The following is a 10,690-nucleotide window of genomic DNA, read 5'->3' as shown; positions in this document are numbered from 1 at the left end:
TTTGAGGCATACGTCTGGGGTCAAGAGACGGATGCCCAGATTATGTGAAAACAATTCTAGGGGCTTGGACTACATAGTAAAAAAAAGGGGGGGAATAATAGAACTTAGTGTAAAATAATTTTATAAATGATCTTTTGTACCTTAGGACATCAAATTGTACAACTTTTGTATATATAAAAGCTTAGGAACTTCCTGTGTAGCAGAAAGAGAACACATTCCTACACTTTTAATGTATATGTTTGTTATAATGTCATGTAAACATATGCCCCATGTTTGTGCCTTTTAATTAGTTTGTCTCAATAAACAGAAATGTAGAGACGTCGTAGTTATGTGTGCATTGCCGTACAGTATTTGTATTTATGCACTGTTCCTTTTTCTATTTTTGTCAAGATCAGTGCATGAGGCAGCTTGCAAACCTTGCAATCACTTGCAAAAGTGTATTGTTCCAGGGATGCATATGTGCTCATTTGAAGATTTTGATCTGTATGTCTTGCCTGTTCTATACAGAAGAGGTAACCATTGATTGGGGCAAAACCATCAAAAAACCCTCTTCCATTAGTGGGAATGCCTCCCTGCCCTGGAAGAACTGTTTCCTGTTTTACAGAAGAATGAAAGACTCTACACAAGCTCTTTTCATGAACTCCCCCACCCAGCCACAAGTTTCCTTGCATCAACGTATGTTATTACTGTACTCCTGATGTATTGTGGCTCTGTGCAGAGGAGATAAGTCATTCTCTGTTAGCTCTTGCACGATAATTCATGGAATGTTACCAATCCATTTTATCCTCCTTCACTCACAGTTCTTTGCACCCAATCCATTGTCTGGATATGTGATTTGGTAAAGTGGTGAATCAAACCACAGCTGCTTGCAGTTTGCTTAAACATAACACCCCATACATACATAGATGTAGAAAGGGGGAGGGCTCCAGAGTTGGCGATCACCCAGTAACAACACTTGTGTAGGTGTTGCTGGTCAATGGTCTTGTCAAGAGCCTTTCTTACACATTGTAGGTAATGAATACATATAGAAGGTTGTATATAAGGACCAACCAGGTTGATGTGTTGGTTTTAATGGATGAATTACGTATGGAATTCTGCAGCACCGTGCTCCTACAAACTTAATGCATCCCAAATAGTTTGTGTGTATGTAACTGTTAAAGTTCACTGCCTGTGTTTTGCAAGCTCAAAGTAGTGATTCATCCACCTAGAAAGCAGGAAGCATCCTCAGCAGGTAAGTTCTACTGCCACTGTTTCAGGTGTTTTTTTTATTGTAAACCACCTTGTGATCCACATATGAGTGGTGGTGTATTAATTAATTAATAATAATAATAATAATAATAAAGTGGGCCACCCAGAGACAGTTCCTGTTTCCTGTTGCTCCAAACAGCAGTACTACAACAGATGGTTGGAAATTGCAGGTTGGGTGAGGCAAGGTTTTTTAAAATAATAATATTTCTTCTGTCCAGCTGGCTGTCAGGAGAGGGTCAGAGCTCTTTCCAGAAGTCTGAACTGATCTCTTGCAGAGGGCTTCCTTCCCATTCCATTGCTTCCTCTGTTTGGCTTCCCACACCTACATTAAATCGAGCTGGCACACATCCACACCACCCATTTAAAGCACTCATGTCACTTTAAACAGTCGTAGTTTCCCCCCAAAGTACCCTGGCATGTGGTTAGGTAAAGGTGCTGATAGTTGCTAGGAAACCCCTATTACCCTTAAGAGTTAGAATTTCCAGAGTTCCCTGAGAAGACAAATGGATAAACCATTCTGGGAATTGTATCTGTGAAGGAAGTCAGGGTTTCACAGCTACCGTACCATCGGCACCCTTAACCAGTTCTTTTGGAGAAGCTGTGACTTAATGGTACAAGTGTCCTTTAAATACAGTGGTACTTCAGTTTACGGACTTAATCCATTCCGGAAGTCCATCCTTAAACCAAAACCGTTCTTAAACGGAGGAGCGCTTTCCCTAATGAGGCCTCTCGCCGCCGGTGCCCTTCCACTGTTTGGATTCTGTTCTTAGACCAAGGTAAAGTTCTCAAACCAAGACAATATTTCCGGTTTTGTGGAGTTCGTAAACTAAATTGTTCTTAAAACCAGACTGTTCTTAAACCGAGGTACCACTGTATGTATGATATGGATGTGACTCTGACTGCCAACCTCATTCACCAGAGGAGCATTTTGAAATGTTTGTGGTCTTGTAGTCGTGACTTCCTTGGGTTACTGTTGTTTGGGGGAAATGTAGGGGTGGAGGAAATCTCTTTCATAAGCTGGACCCAGGCCATTTTGGGGATTGTAGGTAATTACAGCCACCTTAAATTTAATCTGGGAGGCTCATTTTTTTTAATATTAAGTCTATGCAAAGACCTGATGCCTGTAGGCTTAATTAAAATACTGGTTGGTTGATAAGTTTATTTTTTAAGCAGCATTTACTGAAATGTGTGAAAGCTCAAGAAAATAATAAATATTTTGTGTCAAGACTGGATGCAGTTGGCTGTCATAGAGATGTATAACTTAGCAGTTGAGTGCCAGCAGGATTGGAGTGAAAAGTGGGTGTTCCTCTGAAACAGGAATCTGCTTACTCAAGATTTATTATTTACAGACTTTATTAATTGCTTTATATTAGAAATACCAAACAGTGTATAAAAATTAATTTTTAAAAATTCTTTGCTTTTAGCAAACAAACTCCATGAACAATTTTACCAAGCTTTCGGCTGTAATACTTGAAGCTAGTCGACCCAAAGCTAAGGCAAACTCTTTCTCACTGCAGTTTGGGCCTGTCACACCAAATTGGGTGAAGTCACACCAAAGTCATGTTCTGGTGTGCCATGTTTATTCAAAATGGCACCCTGCATGTAAACTTGGACGAAGAGCGCTGCCTCCACTTCGGGGACACTCATGTTGAGTTTGGTGGTGATACAGTGATAGGTGGACAAGCCTATTGCCAAAAATGAGTGAAGTCACCCAATAGTGACAGTTCAGTCTTCCATCTTGATTCAAAATGGTGTCTGCCATACCAGTATCGACTGCCGCCACGACCTCGGGAACTCTCCTGCTGAGTTTAGCGATGATAACCAGCATTGGGACCCACAAAGTGGACAGACCAAAGAACAAATGGCTTTCCAAAATATATAGTACACAAGTGGGGAGTGCCTGATGCTGGCAGGCAATTCTTTGAAAAGCAAAAATATATTGTGATTTATAAATGGATAGTGTAATACGTGAGTTTGGACCCGGCAAGCCAATGTTACGAAGTTTTGCCAAAGTCATGTTTTGGTCCATCTTGATTCAAAATGGTCTTGGCATCCAAACATCAGCAAAGCTTGCCCCTGCCTCCTCAGGAACCCTTGTTCTGAGTTGGTGATAGATTGAGTGGTGTCAGAGCACATAGGAGGCAAACAGGACAGACAAGCAATAAACTTTCCCAAATACATAAGAGTCTCAAGTATGGAGCGGCTGGCTGGCTGACAGTCTGAACACGAGCACTTCTGTTAGGGGATGAGGATACAGTGCAATGTTTTGTTTCAGGCCCGGCTCATCTGATCTAAAACTCTTGTCAATAGTCCTGTTGATGTCTAGTTTTTTTTTAAATTCTGGGTTTTGTATTGTAAGCTGTGTTGTCAATTCACTTTACTACAGTTCTATCAAGCTCCATGCCTTCTCTCTGACCTACGCTTTGAAACAAGACTGGATGATTAATATTTTAGCAATCATTTGCTGGCTGTACTTCAAAGCCAGCTTGAAATGATAAAAAGTCATTGGCGCTAGGCAAATAGCAGTGTTGGTTTTTTTAAAAAACAAAAAAACCCTGCCTGATTGTAAAAGTGCACTTTGCCCTCCTCCCATTTATAATAAAATGGCTTGAAAGCCAGACAAAAATCCACAAATGCAAAACGTGGAATATTCTGCATGTCAGACAGAAAATGACATGCACAGCACTCCAGAGGATGGATCACTGGGTGAGTGAACATTTGAGTAATTATAGCTGGCCACAGGCTAACCATGATTCATAGGAATAACTGTTCTTTAAAAAGAAAAACAAAGGAACTACCTTTTGGGCATTTGACAGTCATATCCTAAAGATGAGTAATAGCTCTTTATTTCGGTTCCAGACTTCAGCTCCATTTCCCCCCATCATTAAAGTTGTGTTGATCCTGCAGACGATATAAATACAGTAACAGGCACTTGTTTTTTATTTTTTTATTTGGTCCGATTTATTTGTCTAGCAGTGCAATCCTGCTTAATCCCTAGTACAGGGTGGGGGTGGAGATTTCAGCCCAATTTCCCTAATGGGCACAAACCAATGGTGAGTGTGGCCCACTGGGACAGGTGGGCTGGAATGCAGGGAGGCCAACAGTAGGTGGAGTCAGAGCCAACGGCGGGTAGAGTTGGAGCCAATGAATTTTGCCTCCACTCTCCCTGCCGAGTTCTCCAAAGGCAACACTGCTACTGGGGAGAAGTTGGCACTGCCACCCCCTTGACTGGTTTGCAGCAGGTAGGCAGGTGAGGTCTGGCTGAGGGCACGCTGAACTTGGCGGAACAGTCCCCCAATTTGCCCTGATGGACCAGGTGTGATTGTTGCCCTTGCACAGTAGGCTACAGCCTAGCTACATACATGTACATCTCTCTCCAGACAAGCAAGAAGCATGAAGAAGAAGAAGAAGAGTTTGGATTTGATATCCCGCTTTATCACTACCCGAAGGAGTCTCAAAGCGGCTAACATTCTCCTTTCCCTTTCTCCCCCACAACAGTCTGTGAGGTGAGTGGGGCTGAGAGACTTCAGAAAAGTGTGACTAGCCCAAGGTCACCCAGCAGCTGCATGTGGAGGAGCGGGGAAGTGAACCCAGTTCACCAGATTACAAGTCTATTGCTCTTAACCACTACACCACACTGAATGTAATTGAAGGACACAAATAAACCCAGAGGAGGAGGAGGAAGCTGACAACCAGTGCCACCCCCTTGACTGGTTTTAGTGTCTCAGCTTTGTCTATGCTGGCTTCGTCATGTCCACACTATGGAAGATGGCAGGATCCCCAAGGACGTGGTCTATGGGGAGCTGGCTTTCAGCACCAGGCCAGTTGGCAGACCAACCGTGTTACAAAGATGTCTGCAGCTGGCACATGATGTGGCAGCTAGCAACACCAACTCTGCCATCTGGGAATCCCTTGCAGGCAACCACAGTGCCTGGAGATAGGCAGTCAGGTCGTGAGCAGAGGAGAAATGACTGCTGGGAGGAAGGCAGAGAGGGGAAACGCCCTGGTGCATCTGCAGCAGCACAACTGGATGCCTTCATCTGCCCCAGCTGCAACAAAACATGTCTCTCCCGTATCAGTCTCTGCAACCACAGCGGGTGCTGCAACCTTCCAAAAGCTTGGCCTCACCCCCAATGGCGTATTTAGCTAGGTGGGGTGCTGGCTGAGGGTAGACTGAACTTGGGGCAACCCCCTCCCCACAGTTCAGATTGCAAAGCACTTGAGAGGAACCTGAGGTTTAATATGTGTTAATAAAGGATAGTAACTGAGTTTTTTTGTTTGTTTCTTTGGGGCAGATGAGATGGTGCTCTATTTATGGATGCTACCTTGCAAAGTGTGCTAATGGATGCTAAAAATGCCAGCCCAGGTGACACAAGTAGGGCTTTGCCCGTCTAGAATGGTTGGGTACCTTGTGATGAATGGGAGGAAGGCGAGACTGACTAGGCCTGACTCATCAATCCTAGTTTGCATGAGATTGCCTTATACAGGACCAGATAGTTGATCTTTTTAGCTTGGTATAAGACAGCTTCTTATGTCCTTAAAAATCACACCTATCACACGTTATCTGAAAGGTGGGTATGTTGGACCTGAAGCCCTGCAGATGCTTTGGACTACAATTTCCATCAGCCTGAGCTGGCAATGCTCGTCTTCTCTGGTTTTGTCATGCTCATTATGATCTGTGGACTGGTTGTTTTGGAGAAGGGGGAAAGCACCTGTCTCTACAGGAGGCAGACTGGAGTTTGGGGGAAGTGTCATCACTGTTCTGGTGATCCACAGCTCTGCTTCTCCAGAACATCTGTCAGGAGAGGCTGTGCACCATCTGGACCAGTGTCTCACAAACTTGGGTGTCCAGATTTTTTGGACTACAATTCCTGTCACCCCAGCTAGCAGAACCAGTGGCCAGGGATGATGGGGACCGTAGTTCAAAAGCAGCTGGAGACCCAAGTTTGGGAAACACTGATCTGGACCATGGTCTGGGCACAGTGGCAGACTGGATGGGGCCCAGTAAACTGATCCTGAACCCTGGGAAGACTGAAGCGCTATAGATTGGAGGTTCCCGAGTCTGGGTGTTCTCCTGAATTTTTGTCACTAGAGGCCCAGTGGCTAGGATTGCCTTTCACCTACCACAGCTGGTGTATCAATTATGGCCATTCTTGGACAAGGATAGTTGAGGCCACGGTGATTCATAGAATCAGGAAGGGACCCAGCAGATCATCTAAGTTCAATCGGCTGCAATGCAGGAATATGCACCTGTCCCCTACGGGGATCGAACCTGCAACCTTGGCGTCATCAGCACCATGCTCTAACCAACTGAACTATCCAGGCTGAGCACTGATAGCCTCAAGACTCCATTATTGCAGTGCAATGGGGCTACCCTTGAGTGCCTGGTCTAGAGGCTCCAACTGGTGTCGTCTTCTGCATTTGCAGCACCAAAGTGACCTCTCTGGGGTGCAAGCCTGGACAGAGTGTATGGAGGTCCTGGGCTGCCCAGATAACAAGAGACCTCTCTTGGCCTTGCTGATGTGGTCCAAAGGAAAGCAGAGAAAGTCATTTAGGACCAGGAGTTGCCAGAAGCAGGAGGACAAGGCACCACCCAACCGTCTTAGGGACTCCATTCCAGATTTACTCCTGGAGGGTTTACTCCTTAGCCTTTTCTTCTCCTGAAGATGTCCCGCAACACACTGGGCACAGTTTTGTCCTCCCCCTGAATCAACAGGGACCTCATTACTGCATTTAATGTTACTGCCTTAGTCTTCTAAGCCAACAAGTGTGCCCTGGCCCACTAGGAGGGTTAGGTGGACCAGACATCTGATTGGGAGGGCCATCTCTCAGAGGTGGAGCATCTGCTTTGCTTGCAAAAGGTCCCAGGTTCAATCCCCAGCCTCTCCAGGTCAGGCTGTTAATGTCCCTTCCCTGAAACCCTGGGAAACCACTGCCAGTCAGTGCAGTAGACAATACTGAGCTGCGTGCACTAAGGGCCTGACTCCGTGGCAGCAGCTTAAACCAGTTGCTACCTCGGGGGAGGTCTCAGTATTTTAATGTTGCTTGTTAGTAAAAACACATGGGAAATGAGTTTTTTTATTTTTTTCAAAATGTTGGATTATGGGTTGTAGCCAATGCCAGTTTGCTAGATCACTCTACTGAAAATAATGAACACGAGTCACTTGGGTCTATTAATTTTAATGGGTTTACGCAGAGTAACACTGAGTTTTGCCCACCTACCAGTTACTTGCAGCACTGTCTGAAACGTTGTTGTTGTTGTTGTTGTTATATTGGTCGTATACTTGTTGAGCTTGTCTCTTAGCCCGGGAGCGCAATACTGAGGAGTCGCAATTTGATATAATGTGCTGCGCGGGTCCTCATGCCATGTGGACCCGCGCGTGACGTACCGGGGCCACCACGTCTTGGGTCTGAAGAACCCCAATAGCAAGGGAAATTAGGGGGAAAGCAAACTCCCGTTCAAATTTGGGAGCTGCTCTTGTCCTTTGTGAGCCCCTCCTCTTTCTCTCCCCCCCCCCGCCGTGTTCTCGACACCCTCGGTCTCTCCCCCCCCCCCCCCGCTTTCCTCCTCAAATCTGTGCCACTTGTGGCGAGGCGGCCTTCCTACGGGGAGGAGGGGTGTGTTACACAGCTGCGTTTCAAACAACCGGCCGCTAGGCTCGGGGAGGGGAAAAGGTGGGGGGGCTAAGGGAGGCAGAGAGAAAGGCAGCTTCGCCCGCCGTTACGTTGCCCTCCTGTGTTTGCAATGGATCGGTGTGACCATCGGGGAGGGAGAGGCGATCCAGCGAGCGGCCACACCAGCATACATTAAAAGGAGCGACCAACCTGCCCCCCTCTCCAAGGTCTTGGATACGGAGGAGGAACAACTGCGAGGGAACTAACGTAGGTAGACCGGGGGAGCGAGCGGGGAGGGAGAAGCGGGCGTAGCTCTTCTCCTACAGGGGAGGGGTCGGCGGCGGCGGCGGCAGGAGGATCCTTGCAACACCCAGCGCGCTCTCCCTACCCATATCTTCGGCTAGCCCTATCCTGCTTCTTTCCCCGGCAGCCCAGCGGTGTCGCGCGTCTCCCTTCCGAGCCCTCCTCGAGTGGCGCGGGTAAGCTTTGGAACGTTGGGGGTGGGGAGCGGGGCGGGGGAGGGGCCCCTTTGGAACGCCGAGGAGCCTTTCGGAACGCCGGGGACGGAATTGTGGCTACTTTCCGCCGCTTTCCTTTTTGCGCGCGCCGAGCGTTCGCTTAGAGACCCTCCCCGCGGGAAAAGGGAAATAAAGGGGGTTGGGAACCCCACCCCCGAAACGCGGCGGCCGTTCCTACCCGGGTTTCCGAAAGCTGTAGCAGCTGACTTTCCAGCCCACCCACCTACCCCGCGTCTCCCCTCCATAGCGGCCTGTTTTGGAGCCCGCGGTGCCTCTCGCCTCCCTCTCCCTTTGCGCCGTCGGAGGGCCCTCTCCTCTAACGAGGCGCGTTCTCGACTCTGCTTTCGGTTCCTCGCTCCTAGAAGGACCTGGCGGATTGGAGGCGGGTGGGTTGGCTGGTGTCCCTGCGCTTCTTCCTTCTCCTCCAGGCGGTCATGTTCCCCACCTCCTTTTGCCGCCACCCCCTTATTTCAACTGCGAGGGGCGTGTGGTTTGGAGGGCGCAGATAAGAGCGTCTAGCCCGGTGTAAAGGGGCAAAAAGGGGTGTGTATGGGTGTGTTTTTAAGCAAAATGAGCTTTGCTTTGGGAGGGGGCAGAGAGAGAGGGAAGCTGGCAAGCATGGCTGATGTGAGATGGGAATCAAGGAAGAGTTGGGAGTTGATTTGTTGTTGTTTTGACACCTACCTTTCAAAGTTTACTTCTTGTTTGCATAATGAGGCGCTGGAAGGCTGCTTTGGAGAGGTTTGGGGCCTCCTCTCTTTCCCCAACGCTCATTATTTAGGAGGAACTGGTCCTGGAATTGTATTTCTGCTATTTCTCTCTCCTCTTCTCACAGCCCCTCTCCCAAATAATCTACTTTCCCACCTCCATTCCACAATAGTTGCACATTTGTTTCACTTTCTCTCTCAAATTTCTTCCAAGTTCAGCATCATAGTAGCAATAATCCGCAGTATTCTCATGAATGAATATATATACTGCTTAATTGCCAAACACACCTTTTAATCAATTTACAAGTATAAAACCAATTACGAAATAACATAATGGCGTGTAAATAAGAATGCACAATAAAACAATTCAACTGAAACATTGAAATAAGCATCCATGTATAAAAAAGCAAAGCAAACACCTTTGAAGAGTGCAGCAGTTTAAAAAAAGCAATTAAAAGAATTAAAAATTAAATATAGTAATAGTAATAAGTGTTTGCATTGAACTGGAGTGTTCTGATGCTGCCAATAATGTATTATTGTAATCCACGTGACACCCCTGTCAGGTATGCCTATGGTATTATCTCCACCTTGCAGAGGGCATAACTGAGGCAGAGAAAGAATGGCTTGTTTAAGGCTACATAGTTCTTGTGGGAGGTAAGATGAACTGATTTTACTCTACTATGTAATGCCAGTGCTTGGTTAAAAAAGAAAAATGAGAGTTTTGTATCCCGAATGGTGGGCTATCAGTTGTAATAAACAGGACCTAGTTATGGCTGGTTTATTAGTTTATTAGTTTCTTCAATTTTGATACACACCAATGCAGTTCCATTTCTGAAATCTGTCTCTACTTTGTCACATAAATGCTACTGCTTGAGTGGCATGGGAAATTGGCTACCTTTGTGCAGGTAAAAGCATCCACTAGTGTCTCTCAAACGCTCCAATTCGACAAAAAAGGTAGCAGAAAGTTTGCTGTGTGGGATCCACTGGTGGTCTACTAGGTTCCATTGGGTTCTTGGGCTGAAGTTGGAAGTGACTGAACTGTCAGATTGTTTCCGAGTTTCCGAGCCGCACTGTTATGATTGAAAAGATTTGGTTCTCATTGTCTGACTCACTCTTGGCCAGTTGGAGTATTGCTCCCCACCTGAGAATTGATGCAGAAGCATCGCTGCCCACATTGTCTGCCAGGTAAAATGGCACAGACAGTTCCCAGCACAAGGAAATAAATGCAGAAAGTGCTTTTCTAGGGGAAGGATGACACCTTGTTTCTGAGAAGATTCTTCCTTCTTCTGTCAAAGTCATTTTGATGGTTTGGATGTTGCCTGGGAGTTTTCATTGTTAACTGTTGTGACAGGATTTTATTTCATTGATAGCTGTTGATGACATGCCCATCCAAGGATGGAAATGCTTGAAATCTGCTTGGAATTTTGAAACTTGCAAGTAAGGAAGGTGGCAGAGACCATGGATTGGTTTATTGGCTGGTGATGTCACCAATGTCCTTTTCCTTGTTGCTGTTCTTTGTAGAATTGGGCAGACCACAGGTTTTCCAAGATCAGTTTATTAACTTTGACCCTCTCATCTTTCTCACAGCACCTCTCTCACTTG

The 10,690-nt window shown here is 46.4% G+C and overlaps 1 protein-coding gene and 1 long non-coding RNA gene across 3 annotated transcripts in view; one reads left to right on the top strand and one right to left on the bottom strand.

Moving 5' to 3' along the window:
- Nucleotides 1–2,583: 2,583 nt before the first annotated feature.
- On the bottom strand, nucleotides 2,584–9,525 carry LOC308574915. Its single transcript, XR_014002626.1, has 3 exons — nucleotides 8,609–9,525; nucleotides 4,047–4,149; nucleotides 2,584–3,347 (listed from the first exon to the last, which is right to left on the bottom strand). It is a non-coding gene; the product is annotated as an uncharacterized lncRNA (long non-coding RNA).
- The window catches only part of CUEDC1 (CUE domain containing 1), a 57,380-nt gene continuing 54,602 nt past the window's right edge, over nucleotides 7,913–10,690 (top strand). The window contains exon 1 of one of the 2 annotated variants that reach the window (XM_081173133.1): nucleotides 7,913–8,130. The gene's annotated coding sequence lies outside the window, so the exon portion shown is untranslated. Of the gene's footprint in view, nucleotides 8,131–8,192; nucleotides 8,343–10,690 lie in introns of those variants that run through there. The other variant, XM_081173132.1, reaches the window with a different exon arrangement.

This window comes from Podarcis bocagei (genome assembly GCF_964188305.1).
Source record: "Podarcis bocagei genome assembly, chromosome: 15".
Lineage (NCBI taxonomy): Eukaryota > Metazoa > Chordata > Lepidosauria > Squamata > Lacertidae > Podarcis > Podarcis bocagei.
The sequence above is the reverse complement of the archived record's forward strand: the minus strand, read 5'-3'. Positions and strand labels throughout refer to the sequence as shown.